At 32.1% G+C, this 5,988-nt stretch overlaps 1 pseudogene; it reads left to right on the top strand.

Annotated features, from left to right (window-relative positions):
- The first annotated feature begins 244 nt into the window (after positions 1–244).
- LOC140432062 (histone H3-like) lies at positions 245–751 on the top strand (annotated as a pseudogene).
- The last annotated feature ends 5,237 nt before the right edge of the window (positions 752–5,988 follow it).

Here is a 5,988-nt window from a genome sequence, read left to right as displayed (position 1 = left end):
TTAAAAATAAATTAGCGGAATCCGTTAATTCGTTCATGAGAAATTGGGTTATCAAAATGAGCATGATTTGATGATTTGAGACCTTAATGTAATCAAGGTGTTGGTTATGTAACTTTTTAGTTGCTGAAGAGGCTAGCCAAATTGCTGATTGTGGAATTTTGTACATATTTCCCAGCAAAAGCACCAAAACATCAATATCCGAAGCTTTAATTAAAATCCTTGATCCAGGTGCAATTTTATGAGCATGAAAAACAATCCGCGTACCCGTTTCTTCGTGGTAACATGTAAAATCAGCTTCTTTAGTTTTTTTAATGTAATTATTATACGCACGCGAGAAATAATAGCACGTACAAAGCAAACAGCCCGAAAATCTACTGGTGGTAAAGCACCACGTAAATACTTAGCAACCAAAGCTGCTCGTAAGAGTGCACCTATCATTGGAGGAGTTATAAAACCTCATCGTTACAGGCCAGGTACCGTAGCTCTTCGTGAAATTAGACGTTACTATAAAAGTACTGAATTATTTATCAGAAAACTACCTTTCCAACGTCTTGTCCGTGAAATTGCACAAGATTTTAAAACAGATTTACGTTTTCAAAGTTCGGCAGTTATGGCTTTACAGGAAGCGAGTGAAGCATATTTGACAGGTTTGTTTGAAGATACCAATTTATGCGCTATTTAATATAAGAGAGTCACTATTATGCCCAAGGACATTCAGCTAGCCAGGAGAATCAGTGGTGAAAGGGCTTAAACACATCAAAGACATTAATTATTATGAGCTTGATACGAATAACACTGACGATCAACAGTTAAATGACTGATTAGCATACACTGATTAGCATACATGAGAAGTTCCTATATTTGAAACATAATTAGTTCTGCGATGAGGAACATTAAAAGTGAATTCTGACTCAATGAACGGGAAGTAATACGAAAACAAATTAGCTAAATAGGACATTAGATTATTCCATTCATACTCTGAGATAGCGCGTTTACAGCTCTTTATGAGCCAAAGCCTTCTTCAGAACAATCCTCCATTCGCCCCTGTCTCTGGCAACTCTTCTCCATGCTCTAATTCCGATAGACTTCAAATCATTTTCTAGGTTGTCTTGGTACCTAAGTCTCGGTCTTCCTCTTCTTCGTTGTCCGATCGGTCAAAAACTTTTCTGACTATGGCATCTTCCTCTCGTCTGATTACATGACCTATCCATTTGAGGCGTGCTACCTTAATGAATTTTACAACGTCAGGTTCTCCAAATCTTCTATACAACTCAAAATTGTAACACCTGCGCCACAAACCTTGTTCTTTTATGCCTCCATATATTCGTCTTAGTATTTTTCGCTCAAAACGTTTGAGCAATTCTTGGTCATTCTGTGTTAGTGTCCAAGTTTCTGAACCATATGTTAGCACTCGTCTATTTAGTGTTTTGTATACAGTCAGTTTAATTTTTCTAGGCATTTTTGAGGCCATCTGTCTTCTTAAGCCATAGTAACACTTATTGGCGAGCACTATTCTTCTTTTTATTTCTTCACTGACGTTGTTATCTTTGGTTAGCAGCGACCCTAAGTATATGAAGGTGTCAACACCTTCCAGTTCTAGGTCATCAATTATTATTCGTGTAGGTGTCGGGTTGCTTGACCTAGTGCAACACATGTATTTGGTATTTTGAACATTTATATTTAGTCCCATTCTGTTTGCAGATGCTCTTAACGACCGAAATGCTTCAGTCAGAGATTCTGTGGACCTAACTATGATGTCTATGTCATCTAGATTATTCCATTAACAAGTTTAAAAATAAAAATAAAGTTAACTTGTCTTAACTTCCTTGTCTGAAGTTGCATAAAGATAAGTGTCTCTAATTCATTCTTATGTACTGTACATTTCGTTAAACAACGTAAATACTTTAACGTCAGTGTTAGTAGGTAACTAATCTATTTGAAGTTTTCTTCTTTAGTTCGCATCAACCATAAAGATTTAAATCAACTTTATTTTTTAATCTCACTTTATATTTACCGTTTTATTTATATAATTGAATTAATACATTACACGACAGTGTTTTGCATCACCGAATGCATGTAAAGGGGTATAAGTACTAATCGACCTAAGCATTGGAATTTAAAAAACAATTGTTATTAAGCTAATTAAGTGTTGTTATAACTATAATTTTTAATGGTACAACCATGTATGCGCTCAGTCACTGGCACTCAAAATTGTCTGTCTGTATCTTGTTGAAGTTTTGATATGGAATCACTCAGGTTTTCTGTTTGTATATTGTAAACATTTTTTGATTTAAAACAAAGTTAACATTATAAAAAAAAGAGTATATCATATACTTTTCATTCTCTATACATTATATATTATATAATCAAGCCATTTTTTACATTTTCTATAATAAAACCACATATTGTACATATTGCGTTTTACTTTACTGCGAAATAGTTTTTTTAGAATTAAATAATACTTTTATCGTTTATAAACGGAGTATATATATATTTAACGGAGTAGAAGTTCCAACAGACTTTTACTCTTCTGCGATCTTCGGTTTTTATCTGTTGTTTCTTTATCATCATCTATTTTCTTCTAACACGGCACGAAAAGCCAGCCGATCTCCATTCCCTCAATATTTACGTCTCGTCCTCTTATTGTTCTCTATCTCTCTCTCTCTCTCTCTCACTCACTAAATTTTAGTTAACCAGCTTGACCATCAGTTCACTCAAATTCCCTTTCATTAATATCACTTGCCTCTCTAATTTCTCCCCATTTCTTTATCTCTCGTTTGATCCAATTGTTAAGCCTGGGTTTTATTTCTCTCTCTTTCTTTTTTGACGTGACAACGTCTTAAATTAGGTTATGGCTCGGAGTCATTTAAGAAAAAGTGTAACGCCCGCTCACGTCTGTTACAGTGAGTCACCGAACGAGAGAGAGGTCCGCCGGACCGGCGAATGCCTTGCGTCTCTCTCCCACTCAAACATGATCGGTCCGCTGCGCGCGGCACTAGAGAATTGGGCGCGTTGAATCGCTAAAGTTGAAAATCGTTGAAAGTATCGTCAGCTGTGTCTGTAGTGAAAATGTGGAGTGCTTACAGTGTCCTATTTTAGGGGGAACCACCAGTATCAGATATAATTTTAGGAAATTACCTAGGGACCTATATTCTTTTATAATATTGCTATGGATTTATCCATTTAATATTGAGCAATGATTGTAAACATTCTTTATAGTTTAAACTTCAATGAAAATTATTAACTGTGTCTAAAGACATATGTGATAATAATATGAGGTATTTTACCCAAGAGTATTAAGTATAATGAATATACATAAAAACATAATTTTGTTTTCTTAGGATTTAACATTTTGTCAGCACATTATCTCAAATTCACACTTAAATCAATATGTTTTTACTATTAGGTCTGTTGAATGTTTGTTCTTTACACAAAATTTAGTCTATACTTCATATTTATTAAAGGCGGTAAAATATACATTACAATTCAGTTGTTTATAAACCACTTTCAAAGCATAAAGAACCTTTTAAGCTTGTTTATAATATTTTGTGTATATTAATTGAGTTAATTGGAGTAGCCCACTTTGATACAAAAATACAGTCAATTTATGGATATTTCAAGGTGACAATCTAAAAAAAGCTGATTTCCTCCCATGCATTTTATTAGAAACACTTGAAATTTAAAAAAAATTAAAAAATCGTAAGATCTAAGACCTTAATCGTGAGATCGTGAGATTTGTCTTCAATTCGTGAGTAGATTCGTCATTTACAACAACTACAACAATAAAGGTAAATAATTGTACACTAATATTTCATTATCGTAAACTATGATTGATTGATTAATTGTTAGATTGACACAAAAGTTGAGAAACTGAGTTTATAGCGGCAATTCCTTGTTCCTATTGTGCAATTTAATAATATTCATATCAATAAATATTCTACCGAGAAAAAGACGTCACGTAAAATCTTCGCTCGTAAAACCGACTTTACAGGCAACCGATTTTTTTTCTTTTCTTTGGTCAATCTAGTAGCCAACAGCAAAATTTTAAAAGAAACTTACTAAATAGTTTTAACACCTTTTACTCATGTTATAAAACGATAAAAGTTCTAACAACACGTTTGCAGTCTATGATCTTCAGGCGGTTTTACCATGCCCGTCTGGAGAAGCCTCATCCTTCTATTGTTTCCAAAGTGAACCTTTATAATGTAAATCTCAACATTAGTTTGTATTTTGAGAACAAATTGAAACGTCAATAAACGTACTTTAACCTTTAATTGTGGTTTATTCCCATTTAAATTGTAATTACTATTTACCTGTTATATTCAAGTATTTTCGTTTTATCAAGTGTTCGACATAAAATGTTTATTTTCTTTTATATGTTTAGTAATATTTTTTTATACTAGTAAGATAATTTCCATATTATTATTAATAAAATTTCATTTATCAAGTTAATACTTTCATTAATTTGTAAAAAAGTGACCAACATTTTAAAAGAAAAGTGACATAAGTCAAAATTTTCATCTTCTTTTCTTTGTTAAATCAGATATTGTATTTTTTTTTGGTTTTGCTTCTTACACAATTAGAAACATTCACTTACCCTTATTCTTCGTTTTTAATTTGAAAATTTTAGCAATTATCGTTTAAAATTGACAGCTAAATTAAGATCGAAAAAATCTATTGTTGTCTCTCCTGAAAAATGATGTTTTATGACTTGTGACACTGTTCTTTTGGATGACCGATGTCTTCTTGTTTGTGGTCTATTTAAGTTACGTTTTATATTCCTTTTTATATGCTATGTATTTTTTCTTGATTTGCTACAAACAATATTTGTATTTGTTTAGTAGTTAAGTAAATAAACTATAAACTCTAAACAAAACTCTGATTTTCTAGTTTTATTTTGTTTTTACTATTTTAAGTGTTTTTATGACAATGCATTTAATAGAAAAACTAAAATAAAACTTTATTCGATGATTTTAAATAAGTTTTTATTACAGGAAAAATAAATGGTCAATTGCAGAATAAATAACGCATTCCTCAGTTATGTCCACTATTAATTCTAGATTCAGAGAGTCGTCTTCCAGGTAGACGTCACTCAGCCCCATTTCAAAAGTCATTTTGAGACTGTCAAAAAGTAGTGAGTCTCCAGTCTTGACGAAGCCGAACACATACCTCAAACGGCATCGATTACTAGAGAGAGATGATGGAATTGGAAGCCAAGGGAGACTTTTATGCCGAGGGAAATTTATGTTTATCTTAAAAACGTGAAACATCGATACCTGTACACCAGCGGTGTAAATAATACAGTGAATTATAAATTCGGAAAAACTGTTAGTCGCTCCTTGTTTTATGTTATATTCACTGCGACAGTAAACTTTTGGAACGTGTGTGAAACATAATCAAACGAGAAGTTGAACATCTTTAAATTATGTTTAGAAGAAGCGCGACAACTCTTTGATAAATCATTTGGAGATAAATGTAACAGAAGCTTGTTAAAAATGTATATTTGTTATATCACAGATGACGTTGGTAGCCAACGTATTCAGAAGAATGGTTACAGAATATTCACGAAAAATGATGCTACGTATCTTGCTAATTAAGGAAATAATCCGTCAAAAATAAACGCTACATTCATAATTAGACATTGTTAAAAAACATTGTGGGCATTATCTAGGAACAACAACACTACAGTACATTCAACTAACTTACACCTCTAAACGATTAATGGAATTCGCAGAACCTTTCGTTGTAGTAAAAGACACGGTAAACTGCACTGGAGTTCTCCATAATCTTTGTAATTACTTTTATGAGTTTATTTACTAATTATCAGTTAGAGTAAATTTGTATAAAATGAGGAGCAAAAATTCAAATGGAATCTTAAATATTATTGTTTATTTGGCTAATAATGAATGTATAAATATAATGGTTAACCTGCTGTACAATTATTTTGTAAATAACATTAAAATAGTGTACTTACTGATTATTTAAATT

The sequence above is a fragment of the Diabrotica undecimpunctata genome, unplaced genomic scaffold (assembly GCF_040954645.1).
Source record: "Diabrotica undecimpunctata isolate CICGRU unplaced genomic scaffold, icDiaUnde3 ctg00002702.1, whole genome shotgun sequence".
NCBI lineage: Eukaryota > Metazoa > Arthropoda > Insecta > Coleoptera > Chrysomelidae > Diabrotica > Diabrotica undecimpunctata.
The sequence above is the reverse complement of the archived record's forward strand: the minus strand, read 5'-3'. Positions and strand labels throughout refer to the sequence as shown.